This window comes from Myotis davidii, unplaced genomic scaffold, assembly GCF_000327345.1.
Source record: "Myotis davidii unplaced genomic scaffold, ASM32734v1 scaffold2091, whole genome shotgun sequence".
NCBI classification, from domain to species: Eukaryota; Metazoa; Chordata; class Mammalia; order Chiroptera; family Vespertilionidae; genus Myotis; species Myotis davidii.
Genome location: NW_006282603.1, coordinates 90,409 through 103,469, shown reverse-complemented (window position 1 = coordinate 103,469; position 13,061 = coordinate 90,409). Strand labels below are relative to the sequence as shown.

At 48.1% G+C, this 13,061-nt stretch overlaps 1 protein-coding gene across 2 annotated transcripts in view; it reads left to right on the top strand.

Moving 5' to 3' along the window:
* The first annotated feature begins 3,059 nt into the window (after nt 1-3,059).
* Nucleotides 3,060-13,061, top strand: part of ZFAND6 (zinc finger, AN1-type domain 6) — a 40,973-nt gene continuing 30,971 nt past the window's right edge. For both annotated transcript variants that reach the window (XR_001512980.1, XM_006753137.2), the window contains exon 1: nt 3,060-3,143. The gene's annotated coding sequence lies outside the window, so the exon portion shown is untranslated. The remainder of the gene's footprint in view (nt 3,144-13,061) is intronic.

Below are 13,061 nucleotides of genomic sequence, written 5' to 3'. Positions count from 1 at the left end.
TTTTTCACCTATGATACTTCACTGGCTCTCTTTTTATAATATATGCTTTTCATTAAAGTAAAGGGCTATTCTTTTCTAAAGATACATATTTTTATTGATGTCAGAGAGGAAAGAAGAGGGAGAGAGAGAGAAGAAACATCCATGATGAGAGAGAATCATGGATCGGCTGCCTCCTGCACGCCCCCCACTGGGGATCGGGACCCAAACCCAGGCACATGCCCTGGAGGGGAACCGAACCCGGGACCCTTCAGTCCTCAGGCCGAGGCTCTACCCACCGAGCCACACCAGCCAGGGCCAGGGAAATATTTTTTAAAATTTTTAAAATTACTTGTTTTCTCCATTAGCTGGTAGTTTTCAGACTTTCTCCTGAGTGACCCCAGCCATGTTTTGCTCATGTCAGAGGGGTCCTTTCAGCCATGTCACCCGCCCGTGGGGCCCAGGGATGACGCGAAGGATTCACTTCTGCTGTAGGAAGACGAGTGTGAGCTGTTCTCATCCTGTGAAATTCTAAAGACGGCTCCAGCCTGCTCTCTCTGTACCCAACGCTGTTCCTCGTAGACTAGATACCGAGCCTTGAATAGGGACTTTTTAATCAAAAGCAAATCGAGAACAAGTTGCCGTCAGCTCGTTCTGTCCTGCGTTGTTTCCAGTTGATGTAAACCTCCGAGCAGCTCCCACAGGGAGACACAGTCCGTCCTTTGATGACGATGATGTTGGGGAAGTGATATTGTCACCTTCAGTCGGGGCGCCCGAGACCTCACAGACACCGTGTTCCTGTGAGGCAATATTGTTGTTAAATAATCGCGGGCGTGCTGTCCCTGTCCTTCCTTTATTTCTGCTGCGGATTTAGAAGGCGAACACAATACCTTTATTTTTAACCTGTGAGCCGCCTTAGGATGGTATTTATCACCTTGAACTTCTCTCAAGGAGATCCCGGAGAACTCGGAGCCGTCTGGAATAGCCACGTCCACCTCTCTGTGCTCTTCTGGCTATAGACTGAGGGTGACCTTGGTGTTACACTTAGGCCCGGTGCATGAAATTCATGCACGGGCAGGGTCCCTAGGCCCGGCCGGCAATCGGGGCGATCGGGCCTTCCTTCCCCACCTGCCGGCTGCCGGCTGGGGCCCCCGTTTCTGGCTGCTGGCCAGGCCTGCCTTCGTCCCATGCTGCCCTTTGGTGGTGAGCGCACGTCATAGCGAGTGATCAAACTCCCGGTCGCCCGGTCGAACTCCCGAGGGGATACTTTGCATATTCGCCTTTTATATATATAGATTGTGAAGCGTGCCTGTTTCATACAAATAATTACCTTTGCAGTGAGGTGCGGTGTCAGGGCAAAGGTTTCTTTGGTTCCCGTCACTGTCTACCGGTTTTATGCTTGCCGGATTTTAAGACTTAACCGTTTGCCGTGTCTTTCTCTATAACCCTGCGCAGTCGGGGCGTCTGGAACCTGCTCCCCCCAGTCCCAGGCTGTCACTCAGGTTGCGTATTGTGTCTGCTGTTGGCTCCTGGGCCTCTTCTGCCTCCCGTGTCCTCCAGCCAGTGTCCGTCCCACCGGGGAGGACAGCCCGAACTTGACTCCCGAAGGGCCGGCATTCAGAGCCGAGTCCTTGCAGAGGATCTTGGGAGGAGACCTCTGTGAATGGCCCTTTCAGTCCGTCCACTCCGGAGGCATAAGGGCGTTTGCAGCTGTTTGGGCCTCTGCAGGGTGTTGCTCCGTATTCGCGTCTCCTTGCAATTATGTGCATTTTCGCTTTGTCACAAAGGCTCCTCTTTTTATGCAAAACAAGCCCCTAGGCTTGTGTTCTAATACCTGAATTTTCTTGGAGGAAGAATGCTCGCAGGATTTGAACTTTGAAAACTGTAAACTTACATTAAAAACTCTTTATATAAACTTAACGTATATTTGAAGAAGAGCCATTCTAATTTGCTTCCATTTTGAATTTGTTTTTATAACTCAGTCAGATTTTTTGGTAGAGGTGAAAAATCGACGTTATTGAATGAGGTCAGTGTTCAGTCAGATAATGATTCATGTTGGCGTCATATTTGATGGGCCAACCTGTTAAAACACAAGCAGTTCTAACAAAATAAACGTATAGTAATGGGTAGCAAATTTGGTAACTCTTAAAGTGATACGAGGCCTTTTTTTGTCCGTTTAAAAATCAGAGTCCACGTGCTCGCCTTAGAACTCTGCAGTGAAAATAGCGCTGACTCGGATTTAGCAGTTTAAGGGGCGTGTACCCTCCGGCTGCGTCTGTGGGCGCCCGCGCCGCCTTAAAGCACAAACGGTGTCCGCCCCTATTTTAAAAAACAACATAAACTAACACTGCGGCCACCCGAGCTGCTCGCCTGCCCGGTCATTAGAGCGGCTGCCTTTCCGTCTAGACGCCCGCGTGCGGTGCCTCCGTGTGAACCCGGAAAGGACACGTCGTCACACCTGTACGCGTGCGGACAGGGCAGTCACATTTCAGCTTTAAGTACAAATCCCGATTTCTGGGGTCGCTGCCGGTTTCGCTCTCGTTACACCGTTACACCGAGGCCGGAAGTGTCGGGATGCGATAGGCGGCGTAGACGTCCCTGCGTTGGGCTCGGTGTTTTAACCTGTGTGGTCACCGAAGTTACAGCCGTCTCCCGGAGCCTTAGCGGAGACGCGGTTTTGTTCCTCTCCGCGCAGCGTGGCCGTGGATTTCTGTGGCCGCGCTAAAACGTAAACTATTCAGGCAGAATGTTAACTCCCTGAAAAGGTCCTGAAAAAGACCAAATGCTAAAAGCCACCGAACTACACACGCACGCCGCTTCTGTGAGGTTTCCGCGGCCGTCAGTTCATTTGCTTTTACGCAGACAAAAGAGCCAGCAAATAGCAGAGGGGGGGCCGCGGGAACATTCCGTTCTGTTCCTTTAAGAAGCCAGCTTCGCCGGGGGTTTAGTGGGTGTAACCTACCCTGCTAGCCAGGAAAAGTTCTTTAGGATGATGGGTAGCAGCCGTGTCCAATCACAGGCGCCGGTTTCGCGAGCGGGGCGGAGACTTCGCCTCGGCCACTGGCACGGGCGAGGGCGGGGCTTGGCGTGCAGGTTTGGTTGCCCCGGGCACAGCTTCAGTGAAGTTAATCTGAGGTGAAGCAAACAACATTGTGGAGGTTTTGTTGGTAGGATTTTTGTTCTCATCTTCTCCTGACCCTTCGTCCTGCACTCTGATCGCTTCCGCTCCGTGTCCGCCCGGTCTGTCCTGGTCGCCGTTTCTGATGCCAACAACGTGAGGATTAGGCAGGGAGCAGAACAAAAGGGCTGTTTGGGCAGGAAATCGGTGTCGAGAGATCAAACTCGACTTTCTTTTACCGTGATTTTCAGGTCCGAGTCTGAGTGTCATTTTTTAAAAAAAATGCCCGGGTCAGATCCTCTCCAGCAACCGCTCCGCTCGGGCTGGCCTGCGGGGTCACCTGCCAGGTTCTGCAGCCGACAGCCGGGGCGACCTGAGGTCCTTTCCCTGAAACTCGAGGTGGGAAGTGGCTCGCGACTTGGGAAATGTGTGTGTAAAACGCTGAAATGCCCGTTAATTTCCCCCTGCGCACCCCCCTCCCTTTTAACTTCAGTTTATTCTGAATTTAGCAATATGTTCGCCTTTGTAAGATGCTTCTCCGTTTAGCTTTCCTTTAGGAATTCATTGATTTATTGTATACGGACAAGGTGAAACGGCTTTCTCCTTCAAACTTCATTTCCAAGGCGTGGGTGAGCGATGAACACGCTTGGTGACAGGACATGAGTTCCACCTAGGCGACCAGAACTTTTTTCCTAAAGCATCTGTGGGTCTGTTGACGGTTCCGACCTAGGAAATCATTGTTATTGCAGTGCCAGAAGTTTCTTTAGATGCTGTTTCTTCACATTGTTGCTCTTTGATTTCATAGAAACTAAGGTATAAAAGTTTGAGTCATCAACCCAAGCGCTGGCTAAGCATTTCAGCCAGGATAATGCTTGTATTTGCTAAACCGCTTCTGCAGATCACGCAGTGGTTTTAAATTAATGCTTTTCTACTCTATCGCTTAAGGAATGCAGCAGTAATAATAACAATAATAATAATAATAATTTTTTAAAAATTAAGGAAGGTCACCCACACACCCACGAGATCTGTGTGTGGTGGTCTTATCTTTTTTATCTTCCCTTCTGTGTCCTCCATGTTCTTGTATTTTCCCCACAATTGTAAAGAAGTGCAGTGTGTTTTTTTTACTGTACTGTATCATCTCATGTTCAACTAGCTTTAATTTCTGTTGCTGTATAGTTTTTTTGTTAGTGGGACCTTCCTTTAGGCGTTTGCCTGTGCTATGTTTAGATTGTTCCTAACGTGTCACCATTTAAAATGGCATTGCGTTGAACACACTTCTGTGTGGAAATTTAAAGAATATTTCCCTTTTCTTTAAATGGTTCATTTCTTTGGGAAGATCGCCCGGAGTGGGCTTACCCGGATCAGAGGGTGCGAACACTTTGCTTTTCACAAAGGCTGTTCCAGCTTCTGTTGCCCCAGCGGGCAGTGCTTCCAGCTCTTTCATGGGGCCCTGGAATGTTCTGGTAACGGGTGCCTCTCCCGCCCTCGGACTGGTTCATCGTTTTGCCTAAACCAACAGCCTAGTTTAAATTCCCTTTTCCGGGATGTAGATGGATCTAAACCCATTTTCTGGACATTAAAATCACCTCAAGGACATGGGGAAATCTTTTAAGTGAGCAGTTACATCTTTGGGTATTTTACTCATTACATCTGTTGCTTTCCATCCATGAAGGGCTTAATACAGTGGTTCTCAACCTTCCTAACGCCGCGACCCTTTAGTACAGTTCCTCATGTTGTGGTGAACCCCAATTTCATTGTTATAAGTTGAACATAATTAAAGCATCGTGATTAATCACAGAAACAATATGTAATTATAGATGTGTTTTCCGATGGTCTGAGGCGACCCCTGTGAAAGGGTCTTTCGACCCCCCAACGGGGGCGCGCCCCACAGGTTGAGAACCGCTGGCTTAGTATTTCCCACGGGCACTGTGGTGCAGGCCTGCTTTCCTGGTGCGCACACGCCAGAAGAAATACCTTCTGGAATAACACATCTCAGGAGCAGGGGGGGGTGGGGGCTGGGACGGCGCCCGCTGACGCCCCTCTGCCTGGGCCTCAGCAGCCATGAGCACCTGTGTCCCTGTTGGCGCGTTTCTGAGTTTTTAAAATGCCCCGTAGATGCAGAACGTGTCTGTGCAGACGTAGGGCTGAAAGGGGGGTGTCAGCACCTTCCGAGGATTTCACAGGCTGGCAGTTAAAGGGGAGAGGGCTGCCACCCGAGGTGGTCCCTGCGTGCCGCCTGTCCGCCTGTCCGTCTGTCCGTCTGTCTTTAAGAGCCGGCTTTGTTGGCAGCAGCGGCTGATCACGTGGACTCGCCAGAGTTTGTGAACTGGAATAGCTGCACCTGCTCACGTTATGAAACTTGTTAACTGTTGTCCAGAGTAAACTTGCGAAGTTGTTCTAAAGCAAAACCCGGGACAATTACGTCCTGATGCCACTTTCAATGGGGGTGTGGGAGGTCCTGGTCAGGCGCCGACTCATGGGTGCAGCCATGGTCGAGCCCGTGTGCCCTGGACTTGTCCCGCGCATTTTGAAACTTAAATAATCACCTGTAAACGTTTGCTTCAGCTTACTGATAACTGAGTGTGTCCAGCTTCCCGAGCCAGTGTTGTTATTGTGTTTGTTTCAGGGGAAGGAGTTTTGCATGGTTTTTTTGTTTGTTTTAGTGTCTATTTTCTTAGACCTGAAAAGTTCAATTTTCCAGACACTGGTTTTCTTATTTGGAAAAGAAAAGGAAAACTTAAAACTAACCACTTTTAATTAGTGAAAGAATTTTTCTGAAATACATCTTCTAGGCATTTGAATTTCCCAGAGAAGCCAGCATTTAGACAGGTAAATACTTTATTGGCGAATAGAATGATTGAGTTTCACTTGCATATTTAAAAAATTGTGTTGGTGCTTAAATATTTATGTCATGAATAGTAACTTTGCCCTGCATTTGAGGAAATGTACTTAATTTTCTTCTTAACCGATTAATTTTATGGCTGCCAGGTAGAGATGAAGATACGTAACTAAATATTACACTTTAGGGAAAGTCATTTCAGGTTTGGCTGGAGGTTCCGTGTTAATGGGCCCCCCCAGGCAAAGGCACCCTCCTCTCCTGGTCCCCTGGGGGCACGAGAACCTGCGTCCACACCTTTGGGGGCCCCTGGACCTGCTGGGGTTGGACCCCGGCACTAATCCTTGGGCTCGGGCTCCAGAAATGGAGTCCTTCGGTGTGGAGTGGGGCACAGAGGTGTGCGTATTTCTGATGCTGTTAATCCGTGTATTTGAGAAACACCGGTGTGAAGGTTATAGAGGGAAATCCATGTTTAGTGATCATTTCGGGAAAACGTGGCTTTTTCAACTTGCTTCGCTCCTGAAGTTGTGACTCAGGGTCCCTTGGGTCTTCGGTTCTGGCTGACACGAGGCCAGCTCGGGGGGACTTCAGCCTCCGAGCCATAAATATACTGAGGCCAGCGTTGGGGCCAGTGGCCCTCACCCGGCGGATTAGGGCCATTCAGCAAGGAGAACAACAAATAAATAGAGCACATTGTCGATGGAGTGGAAACAATTTCCCCCGAATGCTCAGTGGCCTCAGAGAGTGTGGTGCTTAGTAATTTATTCTGTGTTTCATAACGACACATAGAGAAGAGAAGGGCCTTTGGGGAGTGGCTGATGTGGGCCTGCCAGGCAGGCCATCAGGTACCACTGGCACAGGAGCCTGCAGTCACCCAGGTGGTCGGTCTCTATATAACGCTGGCACCGGTCAGTGCAGGTTCCGGTGTGGACTCCTGAGTACTTTCAGAGCTAATGCGCTTCTTTTCCTAATTAAGGGAGACCTGAAATTTGAAAATTTGTCAAATTACTAGATTTTTTCAGTATTAGAAGTAATAAAAATATGCATGTAGGGTATTTTAATGGTGTGAAAAAGAGACTCCTTCCATTGTGCTTTATATATATATATATATATACTAGAGGCCGGGTGCACGAAATTTGTGCACAGGTCAGGGGGCGGGGGGGAGTCCCTCAGCCCTGCCTGCACCCTCTCCAATCCAGGACCGCTGGCTCCTAACCACTTGCCTGCTGGCCTGATCACCCCTAACCCCTCTGCCTGCCGGCCTGATCGCCCCTAACCCCTCTGCCTCGGCCCCTGCCACCATGGCTTTGTCTGGAAGGAGGACTGGAAGATGTCCGGTAGATCCAGTCTAATTAGCATATTACCCTTTTATTAGTATAGATATAGATATAGATATGCTTTTAAAAATGACCTATGGGCGCCATTAAATTCTCAAAGAGAATATAGTACAAATTAGAAAGTCTTAAAAACGAACTTATCATTGGGCGTATTATGTTTAGATTGTCATAGATTAAATGGCCGGAAGGAAGAAAGGAGTTCATTGACACTGGACCCGTACGCTCTACGCTGTTCAAGCATCCCCGGATTGACCCCACAGATTAAAGGTGGACAAGTTTGTTCATTAGATTTTTACTTGGGTAATTGGATTTCCTATAGGTGATATATTAGGGGTTCAGAGTTTTGTTTTTAATGTTTCTATTGATTTTTAGAGAGAGAGGAAGGGACAAGGATAGAGAGAGAGGGGACCACCACCTGTCGCCCCCCGCTGGGGATGGAACCCGCAGCCCAGGCACGTTCACTGGTGGGCAGACAGGTGACCTTTTGGGTCCTGGGTCAATGCCCGACCCCCGAGCCACAGCAGCAGGACTGGCCTCTGTTTCTGTGATGTGGATAAATGCAGGTCCAATGTGAATTCATTATGTAAACGTTTGAGTGCCTAGAACTCTGTCAACATAGAGGACCTGTTCCGTGCAGGGTTGTGCCAGGTACTGACTGGAAATGCAGTCTGAGCAAGACCGATGACTCCTGACATCCAGTGCTATCAAACTGCACGCCTAGCCCTGGCCGGTGTGGCTCAGTGGATAGAGCATCGGCCTGCCTACTGGAAGGTCCCAGGTTCAATTCCGGCCAAGGGCACAGGCCCGGGTTGTGGGCTAGATCCCCAGTGGGGGGCTTGCAGGAGGCAACCGATCCATGGTTCTCTCTGACCATGGATGTTTCTGTCTCTCCCTCTCCCTTCCTCTCTGAAATCAAGAAAAGAAATATATATTTTTTAAAAAGAAAGCTATGCCAGAGTGTGTCTTACCATCTAATACCAAAAATGGCTTTCTTATAACAAAATAAAAACAAACAAAAAAACTGCACGCCTAACCTTGGCCCGGAAAGTGACATGCGTATCGATGTGCGCTTCGTTTCTAAGAAGTGGTGTTTTTGTCCTTGGTTTTTTCTTTATACATTTATCTCGCTCGTAACTGATAGTATTTCTCTGCAAGATAACTGTTAACCAAGATGGATGCAAGAGTATTTTATAATGAAATACTGAATGACTTAAGTGGTTGTTGGATACTTAAAAAGAAAATCAACTGTGTATCCTTACTGAACACATTTATAATAAACCGAAATGGTATTAAAAACATATCAATTGTTAAGAATTAAAAATGTTACTAGATGGGTAGTAGCTTTTGTGTTAACTTTGTGGTAAACAAGTAAACGTTTTTAATTATATATTTTTTTAAAATGTGTTTTTATTGATTTCAGAGGAAGGAAGTGGGAAAGAGAGATAGAAGCATCCACGATGAGAGAGAATCATGGATCGGCTGCCTCCTGCACGCCCCACACTGGGGATCCAGCCCACATCCCAGGCGTGTGCCCTGACTGGGAATCGAACCCTGACCTCCTGGCTCATAGGTCGATGGTAACCACAAGCTGGGCTTAATTATATTTTTTGTAAAAATACTTTTAAGATGCAAAAGTTCTATTAAGAAGTCTCTTGGCCTCAAATTACCCAATTTACTATAAGTTAATCTTTAATTTTATACTTGAATACTGGTGACTAATCTTTTCAAGAGAAGTACCTTTTTAAAAAAATCAAGTTCTGTGAAAAATTGAGAACTCCTTAGGAATATGAATTATTTGGTAATGTAACTTTAATGATTGAGCTGCTGCCTTTATTTGGGAGGTATTTTTTGCAGAAATGCAATACATTACTTCATGTCAGTTATACTTTAAAATCTAAAACTGGCAAATAACGTTTAGTAGAATTTGTCAGAATTATACACTCCTACACACAACTTTAAAAATTGGCGATGAACACGTTCAAGCTCCAATTCATGCTTCATGTTTATTGTAAAATAATGATGTGTTCTTTAAAAAGCAGTCCAAGTTGACCTTGTTCAAGGTACCACATAGTTTTTTTATTTTAAATATGTATATATACATGTATATTATAAATTTCAGAGAGGAAAGGAGAGGGAGAGAGAGAGAAACATCAGCGATGAGAGAGAATCATTGATCGGCTGCCTCCTGCACGCCCCCTATTGGGGATCGATCCTGCAACTGAGGTACGTTCCCTTGACCAGAATCAAACCCGGGACCCTTCAGTCCGCAGGCCGACACTCTATCCACTGAGCCACACCGGCCAGGCCCGGGGCCGGCAGACTGCGGCTCGCGAGCCACATGCGGCTCTTTGGCCCCTTGAGTGTGGCTCTTCCTTAGCCTTAGGAGTACCCTAAGTAAGTTAATAACAATGAACCTACCTATGTAGTTTAAGTTTAAAAAATGTGGCTCTCAAAAGAAATTTCAATCGTTGTACTGTTGACATTTGGCTCTGTTGACTAATGAGTGTGCCGACCACTGAGCTGGGGTGAAGGTACCTCATCATTTTCAAGGTGTTGACATGATCTAAGAAGTGAATGTGGAGGGAAGGTAAGAAAGGAAAGAGTTTTGTTTCTCTGCTTAGAAATAATGAGAATAATTAGTGAGAAAATTATTTTTATAAAATATTTACTGAGTGGCAAACTGATACCTGTTGAAACCTGAACTCGTTGGTCATACGGATCCACTTGGCATAACTCGGGCTTGTGATACTTATCCGCCACCCAGCAAGGATTCCTCCTCATATTTTGAATCAAAATGGCCGTTTCCACTCCTATTTTTATTGTTTAAATCAGCTTTATCGAGGTAAATTTGCATATAATAAAATTTACTTTTAAAAAAAATATATATTTTATTGATTTTTTACAGAGAGGAAGGGAGAGAGATAGCGAGTTAGAAACATCGATGAGAGAGAAACATCGATCAGCTGCCTCCTGCACATCTCCCACTGGGGATGTGCCCGCAACCAAGGCACATGCCCTTGACTGGATTCGAACCCGGGACCCTTCAGTCCGCAGGCCAACGCTCTATCCACTGAGCCAAACCAGTTTCGGCATACTTTTTTATTTTTTAAAAAATGTTTTTTATTGCTTTTTAGAGACAGAGGAAGCAAGAGGGATGGAGAGAGAGAAACATCAATTAGGGAGAAACAGCATCAATCAGCTGCCTCTTGCGCGCCCCCTACTGGGCATGTGCCCTTGACTGGGAATTGAACCAGGGACCTCTTGGTTCCTGGGTCAGTGCTCAGCCACGGAGCCACGCCAGCCGGGCAGAACTGACCACTTTTCAGTGTGCCTCTTGGTTGTGACAGGCCCAGCACCGTGACCACCAGGGACATGGCCCTCACCCCAGGGTGTCCTTGTGTCCCTTGGGCAGCCCCTGCACCCCCCGTCTGCTCTCTGTCATGGCTGCCCTGTGGCATTTCCTATCAGTGGATCCCAGTGTGGCCTCTGTCCCTGTCTTCACTCCCTTCGCATAACAAGCTGGAGACCCGCCCAGGCCCTCAGCTTCGGCAGCCGCTCCTGTGGCCGTGGCTGAAGGAGGGCTCGGTGGGTGGAGAGGTCACAGTTGGGGATGCACCTCCGTTCGGTGGGCATTGGGATGTTCCTAGTTCTTGGCCCTTCAGGCCAGGCCCCTATGAAAAGTCGAGGACACGTCGTTGTGTGGATGTGTCTGCAGTACCTGGGGGCGGGGCCTCCGCTCTAATGTACATGGAAGGCTATTTTCTTTTTTTAAAGTCAATCTTTTTAAAAAATACTTTTATTCATTTCAAAGAGGAAGAGAGAGAGAGAAAGAGAGAAAGATCAATGAGGAGAGAGAATCATGGATCGGCTGCCTCCTGCACGCCCCCAATTGGGGGTAGCGGGGGGAGATGGAGCCCGCAACCCGGGCTCGTGCCCTTGGCCCAAATCCACCCCGGGACCCTTCAGTCCGCAGGCCGACGCTCTATCCACTGAGCCAAACTGGCCAGGGCGGCTTTTCTTCTTTAAAAAAAAAATTTTTTTTTATTGATTTCAGAGAGGAAGGGGGAGGGGAGGGAGTGAGAATCATGGATCGGCTGCCTCCTGCATGTCCCCCCTGGGGACCGGGCCGGCAACCCGGGCCTGTGCCCTGACAGAATCAAACTGTGACCTCCTGCTTCATAGGTGGGCGCTCAACCCTGAGCCACCCCGGCCGGGCCGGCTCTGCTTCTTCATAGAAAAGTCTCGCATGTTCTTTCAGTCATGTCCTCTCTCTGTTTTCCCCCCTTCATTTCATGGGTTCCTGCCACTGGGAAGTGTGGGTGGACCCATTGGCGTGGGGGTCTCCGGGTGGAGACATCGATGCCTGTAGTGAGTGGGCGCTTCCTCGGCCTCTTTCTGGCGTTTCCGAGTTTTGTCTGCCCGTTTTCCTTGTGGGAGTGATCTCTCCTGTCTGCTCCCTGGCGGAACCAGAAGGTAATTTGGAGGGCCAGCGTGTCCGGGTAGAGAAGTCGGTCCCTTCAGCGGCAGCGCGGTTTGCGGAAGCTGCAGACGTAACAAGGGTGGGAGGAGCTGGACATGGACGTGACTCAGGTCCACAGAGTCCCACCCGGCACTGACCCCGCACGGGGTGTTTGGAACAAGAGCGCCGCTTCTTATACTCCATTGCTGTTGCGTGTGTGGAGATGATAGGAATTCTGGCTCCTTTATTAGGTATGCAGAATCCTTAGAATGTCAGGTTCAGCCCTGGCCGGTGTGGCTCAGTGGATAGAGCGTCGGCCTGCGGACTGAAGGGTCCCGGGTTCGATTCCCGTCAAGGGCATGTGCCTTGGTTGTGGGCACATCCCCAGTAGAGGGTGTGCAGGAGGCAGCTGATTGATGTTTCTCTCCCATCGATGTTTCTCACTCTCTATCCCTCCCCATTCCTCTCTGTAAAAAAAATCAAAATATATTTTTTAAAAAAGAATGTCATGTTCAAATGTTAAATTTTTTCAGGTCTTATTTGGAAATAATTTCAGATTTATTTATATGCATTAATGATACAGAAAGTTCCCATATACCCGTTGGCAAGATACACCACTTATTAACTCTCTGCCACACGTGCTCGGTTATCCTGTGGGATTATGTTACTCTTTTCCGAACTGTTCGAGAATAAGTTGTATGTGTCACGCCCTTTACCACGTAACACTTTGATGTGTGTTTTCCAAGACCAAGGGCATTCCCATAGTTCCGGGGGAATTTCAGTTACTGAATTGAGGACATTTAACACTGACATAATACAGTTCCCTAACACAGTTCTCAGTCCACGTTCAGATTTCTCTGGTTTTCCCAGCGATGTGCGTTATAGTGTTTCTTCTGGCCCAGGATCCAGCCCAGAGCCATTCATTGCACTTGGTGTCTCGGTCTCTGTTCTCATTGAACCGGAGCATTTCCTAGCATTTCGTTGTCTCTCGTGACGTTGGCATGTTGGGGAATGGCAAGCCGTTTATTTGTAGCATCGCCTCAGCGTGGGTTTGTCGGGCATGTCCCTGTGATCGTGGTTAGGAAACGCAGTTGGGGCGGAAAGGGGTGTTGGTGTGTGCTGCTCCGGGCACCACGTCAGGAGGCACGTGGCCGCCTGCCCCGTTACCCGTGGCACTAATTCCCATCTCTCGGTTAACGTGGTGTCTGCAGATTCGCCCACTTAAAAGTTACTGTTTTTCCTTTGGTGGTTTGTGGGGGATACTTTGAGGCTTGGTATGTACTAGTCCTCATGAAACTGTGGTCCACAAAGAACCGTAACATTCTTGCCCTGACC